Source organism: Rhamphochromis sp. 'chilingali', assembly GCF_963969265.1.
Source record: "Rhamphochromis sp. 'chilingali' genome assembly, chromosome: 3".
NCBI lineage: Eukaryota > Metazoa > Chordata > Actinopteri > Cichliformes > Cichlidae > Rhamphochromis > Rhamphochromis sp. 'chilingali'.
The window spans coordinates 19,616,869-19,635,321 of NC_137931.1; the positions used below are offsets into that span (position 1 = coordinate 19,616,869).

Below are 18,453 nucleotides of genomic sequence, written 5' to 3' on the forward strand. Positions count from 1 at the left end.
GTAACATCTCGCTGCAAGAAAACCAACATCAGCTGTTTGGTACCAGAACCAATACCAGTATCCTTACTAGGAGTCTGTAGCTTAATCGCCTAAATATTAGACGAAGGTTTACACAGCAATTGATTGTTGAAAATGCTTTCATTTATCCTAACCGCTTTCATAACAACAGGTCTTTAATCTTGCCTCAACATTCAAGTCTATATAAAGAAAAAAAAAAAAAAAAAAACTGCAGCAGTTTTGTCAGCTTCCCCCCGTCTCCCTATCAGACAGTAGGAGAAGCCCGTCAAAGCTGGTAATCAGGCTGAATAGAGCCTGTGAGTGATGGAGCTCCATGCAAAGCTTCCTCTCAGCCGCTGGTGCTGCTGACTCATATCTGAGACCAAACTCAGTGACACCACCACAGAGGAAGAACGGTTTAAAAAAAAAAAAAAAAAGAAAGAAAGAAAGAAAGAAAAGAAAGAGGTGGCAGTTAAACATACACAGTTTATCTGAAAAGACACGACAGCAAAAGGAGAAACCTCTGTTGCATAGTTAAAATCTAATTTAACATAAGTCTAAGTCTAGAGAAGACATCGTTTCTACCGTTGGGTTCACACTGGAGGGAAAAATGAATTATGCTTCCCTGTAGGAGCCCAGTGCAGCGTTGCTATTTGAAGACATCTTTGGCTTTTATAAATGCTGTTTTTTTGAGGCATGCTCTCTTGTATTATTCCCTCAAATTGGAAAGATGCAGACTCGTAAAATCATGGGCCTGATCTCAATCAAACACTTTTAAATTACCAACCACCGAGAGCTACTCTACAACACAAAAATTCATAAGCATGATTATTTTGTAGGGGTGGGGGAAAAAATCGATACTGTGTAGTATCGTGATATTTTGTTTGCTAATAATGTATCGATACAGGGACAGCAGAAATCGATATTTTGTTACAAAAAAAGTTTTTGTGGACTGGAACACGCTCTGACTTCAGAGCATGTTGATCAGCTCCTTTTTCTGAGCAAGAATCCTGACATTCCTTCACTGTCCAAATGTATTTAACTTTTTTTTGGCAGCAATAAACATGACAGTTTACTTATTTTAATTTAAGACATGTTTTATTTTAATTAAGTTTAAAACCTTTTTATTTAATGTAAAATTATATTTTGTTTTAATTTACTTTCAAATTCTTCAGTTGCTGAAGGGGCTGCATAGTTTTCATAAATTGCATAGTTCAGAATAGCTATAATTGTACCAGATGGTTGCATTCAGTTAAGTTGGACTAGACTGTAATACAAACCGTTCAGTTTGTCAACAATAAAACTGACTGAAATGAGAGAAAGACTGAGTGCGAGACTTTGATATTAGATAAAATGAATATTGATAAAGTTTACCTTTATGTACAGAATCTGAATATCGCAAAATATTTTTAAAAAATTGCAATAATATCGTATTGTGCGTTAAGTATTGTGATAATATCGTATCGTGGGATGTATGGTGATTCCCACCTCTATTATTTTGATCAGCAGTTAATCTTATTCGCTTAACACAATCCTACTCCTTTTCTTATTTTTGGTTTACCCTTCTTTAGAATTTCTTCTTATGCACGAACTAGCTTCATGGATCAGTTTTTTGGGATCATCTCTAAGGCATGCTGCAGTCATACCACATGAATTACAAAAGCTTACATAACAATAACAGTGTTAACAGTTACCCCCCCACTGGGGCAGGTCGATCACTTTAAATTCCCCCAAAATAAAGCCAATTAAAATTACTTTACGTACTGTTAGCTTATCGCATAAAAATAACATGTCATTTATTAGCAGACTGATACTTCCACTGCAGTTAGTACGTAAAGTAAAATGCATGTAAAGGAGTTAAAAATAAATATACATAACAAACGTTAGGGGAATCTGTTTTGTCTTCATCTAACTGAGCAACAAAGTATTGGTCGATTAAATTTTTAAATATCTGTACCAGTCTTGAAAATCATACATCATAGGCTCTAAAAGAGAGGCAGCTGTTAGCCTGCATCAAGTTTACAAGAAATTTTTACAGATTTAGAGATCTATCAGGTAGTGTTTAGCAGTGCTGCTTCACACCAGGAAGGTCCTGAGTTCGATTCTACCACGTGCCTGGGGCCTTTCGGTGTGGAGTTCACACGTTCTCCCCGTGTTTGCGTGGGTACTCTCTGGGTACTCCAGCTTTCTCCAACAGTCCAAAGGCATGCCGTTATAGGGGTTAGGTTAATTGATGATTCTAAATTGCCCATAAGTGTGACTGTGAATGGTTGTCTCTGGTTTGAGTGTTTTAAGTCTGCGCCAGATTGGCGACCAGTCCATGGCTCCAGCCGTTGGATGGACAAAGATCAGTTTAACTGCAAGCAGACAGTTTCCATTTTCCATTTTAGCTTCTACTTAAATTACTAAGCTGCTGCCGTGTAAAAAGTAGATGGAAGCAGTTAAAAAACAATAACAACCAAACAAACAAAACAGTTTTTTGTTACATTTAAACAATCCATATGGGTGGTTTGATTTCCATTGGCATTTCATTGTGAAAATACTGACGGTAATAAAAACTAATCATTAAAAACTAATGATTACTGGCTCCAAAGATTCGGCCACTTTTTATGTTGAACCCTGCATAAATATAAAATTTAAGGGAAAAAAAAAATCAAACGTAAACAGGATTTTATCAATTTCTCTCAAACCACACATATAATTATTATGGACAACCACATTTGACTTTCGAAAAATGTTCTCTCAAGTCTTGGCAATCATGGACGAACAACAAAAAAAAAAAAAATCTTTCTCAAACTGATATCAAACTATTTACATGCTTTCCAAACTAGGGCTGCTCGATTATGGCAAAAAGTGATAAGTCACGGTTATTTTCACTGAAATTGAGATCTCGATTATTTGACGATATTTATTTAACAATAACAATGTATTGAATAATGACTTTAAAGATTGTCAAAAAATAATATAAAATAGTGTGCAAATACTGATAACAGTGCAAATGTTTGCAATATAAAAAATAAATGAAAAATGTAAACATCTATGTTTAGTGAACTTTGCAGTGTTGCTCTGTGGTGCAGCTACGACACTGTAGCAAAGTTTACACACTATAGCTGTGTCCCAATTCAAGGTCTGCACGCTTGAAGTACGCGCACTACGTACGGTGCATACTATAAGTACGAGAAGTGCAGAAGTGAGAGGCTTGTGAAATAGGACGGTATACGCTTCGTCGCGCTGTTCAGGTTGCCTAGCAACCATGATACTAACCGCGAGACAGGGAACATACAGCTTTGTTTGACAGAAATGAAGGAGAAAAATGTTTTGTTAGTCATTCATTTTTGTCATGACATCACTTTGATTAGTTGAGTATCTGAGGCTGAGACCACGGGACTGTAAAACATGATTGTTGGGCTTAATTTCTGTGCTGAACAGTCATTTAAGATTAGTTAGTAAATAACAATTAGTTAATGTTGTTCATGAGACTAAAGTCATCTCACTGTGGTAATGTAAATATAATATGGCCAATATTATAGTATTGTCAGATATATATATTTCAGATTGTTGTGTTTGTGGATATATGACTGACTTTAATTATTAAACATTCGCACATAAATAAGTGACGTCATATTCAGTACTTTTGACAGTTCACTCTTCGGCCGCTCCATCTTATTAGGGAAATTCATTCAGAAATGTTTAACGAATGAGATGTCACAACTTTCAAGTACAAAGTTGTTATGAAGTCTGTCACATCCCCCCCCCCCCTTTTTTTTTTCTTTTTTTATTTATCCTTATTATTTCATTGTACTGTATATTGTTACTCTTATTTGCCTTGTATGTCTACTGTACAAACTGAACTGGAATGACTGACTGTTCGCTTTATACGTTCAATAAAGTTTGGGGGAAAAAAAACCCTCTTCGGCCGCTCCCTTCTGCCGTATTTTGCAGCAAAATTCTCCACACCCACCGCCGCGCTATGAATTGTGGGATATATGGGACCACGAAGCGTGCACCGGACCACGCTTGATATTTGGGGAAATCGACGGCACATTTGGAGTATGCATTTGAAGTACACTTCGAATTGGGACAGCAGTCGTCGCGTGGCGGTGACGTAACCGCACTTAAAATGCGTACTTCAAGCGTGCAGACCCTGAATTGGGACACAGCCTATGTCTACTTGATCCACATCTGACTCCGCGAACCCACCCATATGGAAAAGAAATAGTAAAAACTTATATGATTTACTCATGAAAGTGGCCACTTTCTCATTACTTTCATACATTGTTTTAGTAAGTATCCAAAACATACAAGTTTCATTATATAATTTTTCAAGGGATCTTATATCTGTTTTCACTCTTATATGCTTTTCATACAAGTTTCACACAAGACAGATATAAACTTTATAAGATTTATATATATCTTTTCCATATGGGCATAATGTTTCCACACCACTGAAGTTTTTTTACCTCTCTTTTCAACCAACGGCAGTCACTCTCCTCTCCAAATAACTTCTGCTTAGCTTTCCGAGGTTCCCTCGGGTCCTCTTAATCAGCGGTCCCCAACCCCCAGGCCTCGGACCGGTCCGTGAGTCGTTTGGTACCAGGCCGCGAGAGTTGAGGCTCAGGTGTGAAATGTATAGTTTTTAGGGTTTTTATCGGTTTTCAGCGTTATTTCGTTATCGTTTACTCAGTTTTCCTGGGTCTTTTCACATGTGTTATGAATAAAAAAATTTTTCGGTACCTGTACTAGTTTTATTTTGTTGTATTTATCCGTGACACCTTAAAGGCCGGTCCATGAAAATATTGTCGGGCATAAACTGGTCCGTGGCGCAAAAAAGGTTGGAGACCGCTGCTCTTAATTGTTGTGACACGTGTTCGAAATGCAAAGAGGTGCGCTCGATTTCCCACACGGAGCAGCGCGAGAGTAAAGCACGAGGGAGGGGCTAATAATCGGCTCAGTCATTTTTAATGATCGTTGAAAGCCCAGATCGTAATCGAGATTAAAATTCGATTAATTGAGCAGCCCTATTCCAAACTACAACTTTCTACATGAAAGTTGCTGTCATTAGCAGCCATGCTAATGCACATACCAGTAGTATCAGTACACATCTGCACTACAAAAAACAGGGTACATGTGAATACAGCATATGCTATGCTGTCCCAAACAAATGCTGTGTTCTGGTAGACTGTAAAGCTTGAGGGCTACAACTTCACCAAAGATATCACAGGAATGGTAAATTTCTATCCACCTAGGTTAAAATCTACAAGTTCGACGTCTTCCAAGTGGTCAAGTAATGTCCTCGCTGTCAGCAAGGACTCCCAACCAGGAGGGTTAAGAAAAACGTGTCTTTTTACAGAGGATTTCCTTAAACCTAAAGTACAAAAAACAGCGGGAAAAGGAAATGAAACCCATTTTTGTGCGTTTCCTTTGCTGCTTGAACATGATGAAAGTGTGTTTTCTTAGTCATAGGTGACAGCAGAGCTGAGTTCCCGAAACATAACTGCACATCATGGCTGCAGCAGCTGGAGATACCACGTGGAAGACACAAGAAGTATGATTCACCATCTCGGGCTGTTTGTATTTTCTCCTGCCAGCTGTTTATAGCAGTGGTGGTCACGAAGAGAACAATGAGGAAGATGCATAAAGGCTCCCAGCCTTCAATAAAGCACACCTACTAAAGCTACCTCTACCTGTCTCTAACTCCTGATGTGAATTTGGGGAACAGTGAAGGTGCACCCTGCCACCTACTGCTCTGCCGGCTACATAGAGATGCAGGAGGAGGTGGATAAAACTGCTACAAGCTGGACTGTCTGAGATCAAACACTAGCAGTCAAACCAATGCAGTTGTATAAAATACACCAACTGTGGATGGAAAAAAAAAAAAGGACAGAGACACGTATTTGAAATTCGTTTTCCTACTTTGTCTCCTTAAACCATAGAAGAGAGATATGAGAGGAAATCTCTCAACTTATAGTGCATAAAGTTAGACCTCAAGCAAAAACTTGAACAGTGGATGAAAATAATTTTTTACTTTTTTCTTTAAAGTATCGCCATCCAGATTTTCAGAAGTGAATATTTGCTAAAATTAGGTTCTGTATGAAAGGTATATATCACAACTTCATGCTTTCTTGCACCACACTTTCCACTAGTGCGTTTAGTAGGTTAATTGTATTCTGTTTTATTTTCCATGAACTTTTTCTCTGTTATTACTCAAAGTTTTCATTGAAATCTATAATAATTTTACTTGATTGTATTTATTTTGACTTCAAATTTGTTTCTAGCTGTTAAAGGTATTTGTTTGGCCATATGGTCATTTATTTTACTGAGCTATCAGGGCTGGTAAAAATAAAATTAAAAAAACATTAAAAAAACGGCAGATTTCAAACTATGTTTATCTACTCTGAGGACCTGTAACTGAAAGTATTCACAAAATGAAGGTAAATGTTGCAACCCCTTTTTAAATATGCCAACTCAGATTTGTATGGAAAAACCCAGAAAGGTCAATCTCACACATCCAAAAGTGCATGTACTTGAATGTGATGGGAATTTTACAGTTTGGAGTGAATCCAGCTGCACACGTCACCAAAACAGTAGAGAACAAGAGAGGGAAAAAGTTAATGTGGTACAAAAGGAAGAAATGCACCCTCAATAGGAAATAAGTAAAAAAAATTACAAACTGTTTTAGATAAGAAATCACATTAAAGAAAAAAAAAAGACGAGCAGAAACACAGCCAAAGATCCTCGAGTAACTAAATTTGTGGTCCATTAAAGATGGCAGCTTATGTAAATGAAAACGTTCTCCGTCAGTGTCCAAATATTAAAGAATATGATCAGACAAAGTGGCCTGTGTGCATTTCATTATTAGGTCAAGAGGTAGATTTCTTTGCTTTGTTCATGCCTGAGCTGGACTTTCACTCAACTCTAACGACAACCTGTCTCTGACCGATCTTTAGTCATCGGGACAAGAAAAGGAGAAAGAGGAAAACCTTTATCTAGGAGCCGACAACATTTACTCGCCAACTCACAATTCAGGTCAGAACATGAGCTCCAAACGACTTTAGGAGCACGCAACGCCAGTTTGCCAGCATTTGGACTCTGGTAAGTTTGAATGGAGCACATAACCCACTGGAAGACTTAAGGTCTTTGCAGAGTGACAAATTAATAAAGCCAATTAGAAGAGATAACAGTGGTGGAGTAGTTGTTTTGGGAACTGTAAAAATCAAGGGAGCACAGTCACAGTCCAGCGGAAGCATTAAAATAGATGATCCGTTAGTCTTACTGGTATTACACAGGGTCTGACATAACCAATGGCAAAGTAAAATGTGTGTCTGCACAGGTTGATTTCAACCAATCAGTTCAACTGTAAAAAAACAAACAAACAACAAACAAAAAACTAGATGAAGTCAAACCCCATTAACAAGTGAGTGAGCATTTTCTCATTACAGGAAGCACACGAGCCTGCTGAGAGAAACTGGTGTGGAAAACGCAGCGGGAAGGCAACGCTGGAGCTTTGGAGCTCCACAGCATGAACCCCTCATCTGTATTTGAGGCTAAAAGTAGACTGAAAATTCACAATAAGCCTCCTTGTATTGTAAGGTAAAGACCCTTCAGTACTAGAGGGAGAACCCCAACAATCCGATGATCCCTACTGGGCAACAGTAGGGAGGAAGAACTCCCTTTGAACACAAAGAGACCTCCAGCATCCTGCTGTAACTGGTTGAGTGGTGAGGGGATAAAGATGCCAGAGTCTGCTTTTTATATGATGCTGGCTTTTAATTTTAAAATGAGAATCTATGGAAGAGCAGTGGCAGTGTCACGACTGAAAGCATGACCCCAGGTGAAGTGAACAATTTTTTCCCCCCAGAATAGACATCAGCAGGATTTTTTGTGTTATTCACAATTTAACAAAAAAAAAATTAAAAAATTCCTGGTGGTAAAAAGCCCACAAGAGTCTTTATCAAGCTACCAGAACAGCAAATTTAAAAACGTGAAAAGCATCTTTTACACTGCTTTCTTTGTAAAAGTCACAAATACGTCATCCACTCGTCTTTCTCAACAGCTTTTTTGTTTAATTTCATATTTTTGGCAGATGTTTGAATAAAAATCCCGAAATTCAGATATGGATGGTCTTTTGGCACCAATGTGCCCACCATTGATTTTAATCACTAAAGAGTTTATTAATAATCACAGAAACCCTTTTTTTTCATAAGAGGAGAAACACCCTTCCAAAGGTCTTCTCTATGCAGTATCTGACAAACTTGAATAGTCATGAATACTTTATGCATATGTGACTTTAACAACAGCATTTTCCTTTTGTTGTCCACCTATTTAGCAATAATTTTAAAAATGAAACAAGAACAACACTGCATTTGGAAATTCTTAGTCTTTTCAGCACAGCTATTTCCATTATTGGCTTACTCTTAACTCACAGAGTTGGCATATAATAAACTCATTGAAGAGGACCAGTACAGCTTGAAAAATTGTTGTTGTTTTGTTTTTTAGGAGTGGTAAAAAGTACTTAAAAAAAGCTGCCTTTATGCAAATGGACAGCTTGTTTAGTATAAATTTGGCAGATTTCTTAAAATTGCAGCCATCCTCTCTCTTTCTAGCAGAAATACTTGCATACAGAGATACATGCAGTGCTCACTCAAACTAGGAGCACAAAGTGGCCTCTACTACATTTATATATAATTATTTTGCACATTTTGACTATGGCATATGTCTGCATTTATCCCATCTCCATCTTAACAGGTGGGCAAATCTGAACAAAACGTTGTGTGATGTCACACACACAACAATTATTCACAAATAGATAGATGGAGAGCGAGAGAGATTTTAGAGATTTGTTATAAATCCATTTATTTTTCCTTTTGTACATACTATGTTTATTTCATCATTTCCTTGCACATGCAAAGCCACTAATACATCATGCATTCATCTTCCTCAATATCTTGTCTTTTATTTCAGTCTTTTTGGCATGTGATTTAATGAACTGTCTGAAATTGGATTAAAATGGTCTTTTTATTGTTGTGCCTCATTATTGTGTTGTTTTTAACTGTTAGAATTATGAATATTGCATGTATGTCTGAATTATCATTCTCTGTTTTAAATGTATTTCGAAAATAATTCTTTTTAAACTCTAAATTTTCATGACAGAAAAGAACATAAATTATGGAGTTGCTCATAACTCTCATAGTCTGTATATAATTAAGTTAAAAGGACCAGTTCAGCTAGGAAAAACAATGCCATTTATCAGTTGTGGAGAAACATACCTCCATCCACATTTAAATAAAGCCATAGAGCACATTTTCAAAAATACTGACGTGAAAGTCACAAATCTCTCCTTGAATTGAATATTTATGGTTTTAAGTACATTTGTTTCAACTTTTTATTTCACTTTTTACTCTTAAAGATAAGGTCATTACAGAGCACCAGCTTGGAGAAACATACCTCCACAAGCATTTATGATGCAGGACACAAGCTGATAGAACGCAGCAAAAAATTTACCAAGTTTATGAGGTCAATGCATGAAAAAGATTATACCACTGTTTTTAGACGTCTTTAATTTAGGAATAGTCTGATGTAAAAGTCGTAAATGCATTGCCATAGCCCCAAACGCAATTACATAATCTTTGACAATACAATAAAATCTAAAATAAAACCAATAAAGTTGTTCCCTAATACTTTAAGTGTCGCTGGAGTCTTCATGTCATCAGATCTTTGTCTTCTTCATGCACCTTGGAATTAGGTGAAGTTGTGCCAGAAAAATTTGTTGTATATCTACATAACAGTTTCCCAAATGTTCCTCACAGTAAGAACGACAGTTTCATTAACAAAAGTACTGTTTTAGTACATGGTATTAGCAGAAAGTTGGTGCCTGTGTATCGGTACTGGAAAAAGTACCCTAATTACAACAAAGTGAGCCTACGTCAGATGTCAGGTGTTTATATGGAGCATTTTTATTCTGTTTGGGCTTTTAATCCCATTAAAGTCTGAAAATTAGAGTCCAGGTAAACATACATATGAAGAGGAAAAATTACAGGTAGAAATGCTCTTACCCATTATTTAGATGAGATATCTGTGCATTCAAAGAACTACTTATTGTCTTTTTTTCCCCCTTAATTAAGAAAAAACGTTGAGAGGGTTTTCAGATGCAGACAGTTTTTGAGAGTTTTTTCACAGCGAAACATGAAAGTGTCACAAAAAGAGACTTATTTGTTGATGTACAAAGAGACAAATTATAGGGATTTTTTGTGGTAGGTCGCACAACTTTATAAGCAATGTATTTCAATAGATGGTATATTTCATGTTTGCATTGTGTTTGTATTGTATTATTTCTAAACTTGTACAGTAGCTTTTAGTACCTAAACCAAGGGCTGTGCGATATGACCAAATTCTCATATCCTGATATAAGACATCTATCGTCCCGATGACGATATAAATCACAAAAATTTAACATTTTTTTTTTGTAAATTCTGTGAATCTCGGGCAGCTCGACTTACGTGGAGTGTTTCCAGCTGGGCGTCATGTACCTGGAGTCGAGTGTTTTAACCGATGCATGAAACTATACATTTTTAGACATAAGTTGTAACGGCCGCCGTTTTCTTTGTGAGTATTTATTACACAGTGTGCTGCGGGGAAAAGCCTGTTCTAACGTTTGAGTCTAAGGTTTATTTTTAGCACCTGGCGGCTCTTTTTTGCTTCTCATCCGAAAATACTCTGCATACTCTTTCACGTGATTCAGTTTATTTTGAAAAGTCTCAACAGGATCTTGAGCTTTATTGTGAAGGGTTTATGTGGAAAATAAACAAGCGGACACGTGATGCAATGGTTTTACTGTCGTTGTTGCTAACGTCAACGCATAAATACAGGCGCTTGTCCGTCCCTAGTGTGGTTATATTAAATAAAAGAGAAAGAGAGAACTTTAAGAAATTAATATAGCCACTACATTGACCATCAAAATGATAAAAAAAAAAAAATTGCTGTAAACAGTTTATTTTGCGACACCACAAAATAAACGATAGCGTAAAATTAAACGATAGACGTTTTTATATCGTCATCCAGTATATATCGTTATATCGAACAGCCCTACCTAAACCTATACCTGAGTATTGTGAAAATCTTCAGCCACCCCTTATTTCTTTATATTTTGCTTCAGATGAGCCAGACTTTGCTATTTTTTAAAGCTTGAACAATAGTTCTCCAGGCTTTCTGGAGGTCTCCCAAAGTTTTTCTTTGGGCATTTAATGGTTTTTTTTCCCCACTGGGGTTCAGTCCAGTCATAGTTTTTCCTTATTTATTTAGTCGAATCTATGAAAAATGCCAACAATAACACAAACTGACAGGTTCAAAAAGTAACAAACTGATTCCCAAAGAGCTATTAGCTGGTTTGTCTCAGCATGGTGTGCAACATGTCCTTAAAAAAAATCTGAGGAAACTGAACAAGTAGAGGACACAAGAAGACTTGGAAGGCCTACAGCAGATGAACAGTATATTAAAGTCATTTTCTTATGCAAAATCACAAAAGGGCTGCCTGGAAAATCAGTTGTAACGGGTCTTACGGAGTGATGAATCCAAATTTGACATTTTTGTTTCAAATTGTTGCCAGTATGTAAAGAGAGGTACAACTGTGAGTGGTTCTATCATGGTTTGGGACTAGATTTCAGCCACTGATGTGGGAAATCTTGTCGAAACTGTTGGTAAAACAAGTATGAATGCAGAGAAGTCTGATTTTGATGCACCAATGATCCCAAAAACACTACCAGTGCACTAAAAGAAAACAAAATGCTACACTGTCAGTCATGGATTGGCCTCCCCAGAGCCCGGACCTCATAATAACTAAGAACAGAACCAAAGGCATCCAACATCCAAAGAAAAGCTTTGAATGTCCTTCAAGAATCCTGGAGAACTATTCCAGAAGACTACTTAAAGAAATGACAAGAACGCTACCTAAGAGAGTTCAGACTGTGTTGAAGAGTAAAGGTGGTCACACCAGATATTGACATTCAAGCCCAGCAGAACTGTACAGGTCCATTTTTATATACTGCATCTTCATTTATGTTTGCACACATTTCCCATTTCCTAGAAAAGTATACAGAAATGAGGGGCCGCTAAAGACTTTTCTATTGCCTTTCACCTTTTTAAAGTGGAAAACATTAATCTGCCGTACACTGACACAAATCAGTACATGAGTACAGTACATGAAACACTAATCAATAGATTAAAGGTTGCAACTAATTCATAAACTGCTGCGAGACTGCGCTGAAGATGTTCAATATGAAGGGTTTTTTGTGAATTTCCATCTATATTTACAGCTGTCCAGTTTCATGAAAGTGAAGAGCTACCAGCACAAAGCACCTTCTATTTGCTAAGCATAAACCTGCAACACCACAAAGGTTAGACACGCTGTCCTGACCCATAAGATATCCACCGCTGGCTAGATTAAACCCATTAATTCTCAGCACAGCACTTAAATCTTGCTGTAGCTCCTGCCTGCTGGATTTGGCTAAGGAAAGCTTCGGGGATAAATGAGCCATATTGTCCTGCAGCAGCCTTCAAAGTTGACAGCCACATAGCCTGAATGACAAGACTTTTTTTACCCACCCGAAGCCGGAGGAAGATGACAACCGCTTGTGTACACAACCAAAACAACCTAAACGTTAGATAATAGCCAATTAGCCTGGTGGACATTAGCTGGGGCTGCTCATCAACTGAGCCAAATGTTGGTTTAATAACCATTAGCTCGGGCTCCATCGTGTGAGGGGCCTCCGCATTAAGAGGGGACCGTGTCAACAAGCGGGATCAGTCCTGTCTGACTGCCTTTTTGATGCACTGTATATGAACTAGCTGAACTAGCTGGGGGGTTAGCCTGCCAAGCGTCAGCTGTCTAGCTGCCGTTAGCTTAGCTAGCTTGTTGTAACGAAAATGAATTAGGACGAGCTCGGCTACGCTAATAACGTTTCAGCATTTAATTGGAACCGCGGAGCTGGGTTCGTGCATGCCGGGGACCAGCAGGCCCGGGGTTCCGACTTCAAATTGTCGAAGTAAAAAAAAGAGAGAGAGAAGAAGCAGCTAGGCCCGGTCGTTGAGGTTTCGAGCCAAAGGGGGAGGGGGGCAGGCAAGGCCAGGGGTAAGGCCGAGTTAGCACGGGTTAGCTTAGCATGCTAGCTAACAGCCGTGCAAGCCCGTTGCGTTTGCAGAGGGGAGAGCGAAGAAGAAGAAGGGAGAGAGAGGGAGAGAGAGAGACGCTTTTCAAGCACTAACGTTTCTGTCTGCGTCAAATCAAACCGTAAACTGTCCGTTCTTACCCGGGCATCCCGGCGAATGCGTACCGGAGCCGAAACAGCGAAACGGGCGAGCAACAGTGCGTCTGCAAGCTTAGGAAAAATAAGAATAAGCAGCCTACCCATTAGTTCTCTGCCTCTGCTGGTTCTCCTACACTGGGATATTGGAAATGATGGAGAGCTGCACTGCGCATGCGCCAAGCTCAACCAGCCAGCAGATGGGAGAGGTGATGCACGTTTCCTCACATACACGAACTCTGCATGGCCAAAAGGGGAAAAAAGAAAGGGGAAAAAGTTAGGGGTAACCTGGATGTAAGGGTTGGGATGGGGCCTCATACTGAGTCACAGCCTGAACCGGCGGGTCCCATTTTGAGGCCTGAGGGGCATCCAGGGACCCCTGAGGCAGAATTGGCTGCAAAACTATTTGATCCCTTTTTCCACATATTTGACTTTAATCCTGGGAGATATAGAACTGGTTTTATTTTTTATTATTTTATTTTTTATAATTTTTCTTCCTAAAGACTATGGAAACGTTTCACAGTACATTACGAATGTACTGTAGGTCATTGAGGTCATCCTATATACACTCATACACTCATGTATATACTCATCCACCAAAAATAAATACAAAACAAAAAATATACTGATCATTTGCTGCCAATATATTATCATTTTTTATATAATGTAAGTTTCTGTAAAAAAGGTAAAATTCAATAAATTCATTGTGTGGTTAAAAATACAGAAAGACACATTAAAAAAAATATACTAAAAGTCACTTCATTATTGTGTCATTTTCCCAATTTTTTTAAGCTTTCTTCTGCCAGTAAAAGAGTGAATATTTTTTGCCATCCAAAAGCCTCGAAATTTCAAGGTGATAACTCAAAATTTTGATTTATGTTATTCAAAAATTTCAGCTAATAACTTAAAATTCCAAGATAACATATCTTAAAAACCTTTGGTTACTTCTGAGTAAGTTGAAATTTTGAAATAATCCGTCAGTAATGTGACATTTTAAAATACCTAATGTGAAATTTGGGGTTCATAATGCAAGTATTCACATTATATATGTCAAAAATTTGGTCTGAATAAATCAAAATCTCAAGATTTTTATTTTAACATTAAGACATAATAAATCAAAATTACAAACTGAAAACTAATCTAACAACTTTACTCAAATCAACGTAAAATTTAGATTTATGTATCTCAAAATTTCACGTCTCAAGTTATGCATCTCAAAATTTCAAGCTTGAAATAACTTGAAATTTCAAGATACCTCTGTGTTTTGAGATACTCACTAACAACTTATGAAAACTTTGTGAAATTCTGAGTTAGGTATCTCGAAATTTGGAGTTACTCAGAAGTAACTCAAAGTTTCAAGATGGTCAGTAATTTAAGAGTTTCAAACTTAAACCAAAGCCTTACAAGGGCAGGAAACAACCTTCCATACTAAACAACTCCCTGCTTTCACTTTCATTCTGTTGGATTTGAGATGCATTGTGGGGGTTTTTTTTCATTTTCCAACTGTATTTTGAATAGATTGTTGCTTTTATTTGGAGACTGACAAAAAGACTGTTAATTTCTCTTATTATTATTTATTATTAACAATTTTGCTTCCCTTTTTTAAATCCTTTGGAGTTTGTTTTTGTCTTCCCACATGATTTTCATGGTTTTTGGTCACTATGTTTTGTGCTTCTTTCATTTTTTTCCTCACTGCCTCAGTATCTTTCCATACTAATATACTTTTTTACACTATAGATCACTGGAATTAGATAAAGCCTTTAACCTAAAGACCTCATGGAAATCACACACACAAGTATTTCTGCTTGCTGTTCAATAAAAAAAAAGTACATAAATTTGTTTTATATCATTTCTTGTTATTACAGTTTGGACCACAGACACTGTTCATTTCAATGTTTAATAAAAATGTATTTAAATAAATATGAAGTGGAAAAAGCTTTTAATCACAAGGTTTTGTTTTCCCAAAAATGGAACATTGTACATGTATTCGATTATTATGTATTTGACAGTTGTAACTTGTTACTTTAATGTGCATAGCAAAGTCATAAAATCAAATCAAATTGATGATTATTGAATATTAATTAATAAAACTAGTAATATATGTTGACTACAGTGACACTACATATCATAGTTTCAAAGTTATAAGGCTTTTAGTCCATTTTCCACCAATACATCATTGAGTTGACCTTGAAGACCTTGGTGGATGTAAGCCAAATTTGAATGGATTGTTAACATGACCCCACTCTACACTCATACAAAGTTTTATCAGAATTCATTCACAACTTTTGAAGTTATTGTGTTTACAGACAGGATGGTGGTATGCACACACACAAATCCTACTAAAAACATAACCTTCTTGGTAACAAAATACATCTGATTTTTTTTTTTTTTTACAAATAAATAATGTTGAATTTACTTGCAGAAAAATGACTTAGAGGCAACTTGTTAGTAATTACGGAAGCGTAGAGCTGCCACCTAGGCAAAAGAAAAATACAAGTGTATCACGTTATAACGTGAAAAGTTTATTGTTCTAACAAGATACTTTTCCTGTTTGTACAATATATGATCACGTTCGTACAATATAATATTTATATTGTAATAACGTGATATTATGTTGTTCAAACATGAAAAGTATATTGTACAAACAGGAAAAGTATCTTGTTAGAACAATAAACTTTTCACGTTATAACGTGATACACTTGTATTTTTCTTTTGCCTGGGTGGCAGCTCTACGCTTCCGTAAGTAATAACACTGTTTTGACTGTGGCATGATTATATTAAGTACTAAAACGAACCTTAACAATTAGTTATATAAATTTCAGATACAGCTTTCACTCTTTCTGTCAGTTTGAACGCATTCACAACACAAACACCCCAACGAGGTTTTCATGGAGATGTTTACTGGGTATCAAGATGTCACGTCAGCTGACTTTGCAAAGCAAAACTGAAACTACTAAAAATTCAACTAAAACTAGACAATTTTAAACAATGATCAATATGTCAACCAAGACAAGACACTTGTTATAACCAAGGAAGGCTGCCATGGCAGTGCAGTCATCAGCACTGTCACCTCACAAGAGGCTCCTAGGTTGGATTCATCCAGTGGACTGGATGCAAACTCCTTTCTTCAAAGTCCAAAAACATGTATGGGGTTAGGTTAGTTGTTTAAGTCTAATTAATTGACTTTAAGTGAGGATTGACAGGCTGCACTTTGTCTTTGACGGAAGATGGGTAGGCTGTGGTCATTTCTGATGAGCTGTAAACTCAGTTTCCTGTTCTTAGCAGTGTCACCTGCTATGATCTTCTGCTGCCGTAGACCATCTGCATCAACATTCAGTATGTTGCCTGTTCAGAGATGCTCTTCTGTATACTTTGATTACATCCGTCCACTTTCTTCCACTAATACAATTCAGGATCAAGCCAGAATTTGGTGTAAACAACATGAAGCATGGCTCCATCCTGCCTTGTATCAACAGTTCAGGCTGGTGTTGGATGTGTAACGGTGTGGGGAATATTTTCTTGGCACTCTTTTGGTCCTTAGTACCACCTGAGCATCACTGAAACTCTACAGCCTACCTGAGCATTGTTGCTGAGCATGTCCATCCCTTTATGACCACAGTGTACCATCTTCTGATGGCTGCTTTCAGCATAATAACACACCATGTCACAAAGCTCAGATCATCACAAACTGGTTTCTTGAACATGACAATGAGTTCACTGAGTTCACTGTACTCAGATGGCCTCCACAGTCACCGGATCTCAGCCCATTTGGGATGTGGTGGAACAGCAGATTCACGTCATGGATGTGCAGCCAACAAATCTGCAGCAACTCTGTGATGCTGTCATGTCAACACGGACCAGAATGTAAGAGGAATGATTCCATCACCTTTTTGAATCTGTGCAAAGAAGAATAAAGACAAGGCAAAAGGATTTTTGTGATTCCTTTCCTCTTTGGAGCTAAAAGAGGCCACCCAAACACCTGAGATATCAGTGGAAAGCCCAGGATGTCCTTTATTTAGTACATCAGGACTCTCAAATCACTCAAAAGATATAAACCAAAAACAAATGTCCATTACAGAGGACATAAATGAATAGGCTGGTTCTCAGGAGGACATGACTGGCTCACATCACAAACAATAGGAATGAACACAGTGATCTTTAAGTTCTCCTGATTTAATCTGCAAAATAGTTTGAGTTCATGCCAAATAATCACTTTGATTAATTCTAAAAGTTAGAAAAAGTGACAGGAAATTAATTTAGTACAACTGTTGTTTTCCTTTTTGGGGGCTAGGGGGAAGGGGTCATTGTTGCAGAAGGTAAGCTAACATAAAGACCTCTTACAGAAGTTTTAACTTTTGTAACGTTATCATTACCATGTCTTACTTTGTCGAAAAATAAAAGGTGGTCTTTACATATTAAGCATAATGTACTAAAATGATCAGAAGCCAGTGGCTACATATTGAAACTCAGAATATGTGGACTCACAGGGTTAGAAAAAAAGTCACCACCTAATTAAAAACAATCCCATTACCAGTTATTTTGCTAATACCTTACAGGTATTTTGTTAAATACTCTCTATGAAGTGTAATTTGATAAGTGTTTAACACCATAAGCTACAAACTGCAATGATAATGATTAATTACAAGAACATCTTTTAGCAGAAACTAAACTATTCATATTTATGAACAAGATGACACTCATTAAGGTTAACTTTGACTGGCTGCGTGCAAAGAAAATCAAAAAATACAACACAAAGTGGCAGTGGAGCAAAAACAGACACTCAGCAAAATAATTTCCTGAGATAAATAAAGGTCATAAAAGCTGAAGAAAACATGAGCTCAGCCGTCTGAAGCAAGGACGAGATGCAGCTCAGGGTGCAAACCCCTGAATTTTGTGTGAAGGTCAAACCCGAGGAGACGTTAAATGAATTCAGTGTAGGGCTGCTGAAGGAAGGAGCGCTTCATGTATTTTTAAGGGCAAACACAGAGGGCTGAATGTGCGAGCGGAGGGTCGTATTTTAGAATAATGTGACAGGCTAAATGTGAGCGGAGAGAGGGAGACGATTTGCGAGATATCTGTCTTTTTTTTTCCTTTTCATCAGTCAACCAAAAAGCCGCAGGAAGCGTTTAAGTGTCTCCAGAGCTTCAGTGAGTAAAAGATG

At 37.4% G+C, this 18,453-nt stretch overlaps 1 protein-coding gene across 1 annotated transcript in view; it reads right to left on the bottom strand.

Annotated features, from left to right (window-relative positions):
- The window catches only part of mbd5 (methyl-CpG binding domain protein 5), a 56,220-nt gene extending 42,731 nt beyond the window's left edge, over nt 1-13,489 (bottom strand). The window contains exon 1 of the mRNA XM_080877062.1: nt 13,397-13,489. The gene's annotated coding sequence lies outside the window, so the exon portion shown is untranslated. The remainder of the gene's footprint in view (nt 1-13,396) is intronic.
- Nucleotides 13,490-18,453: the final 4,964 nt, after the last annotated feature.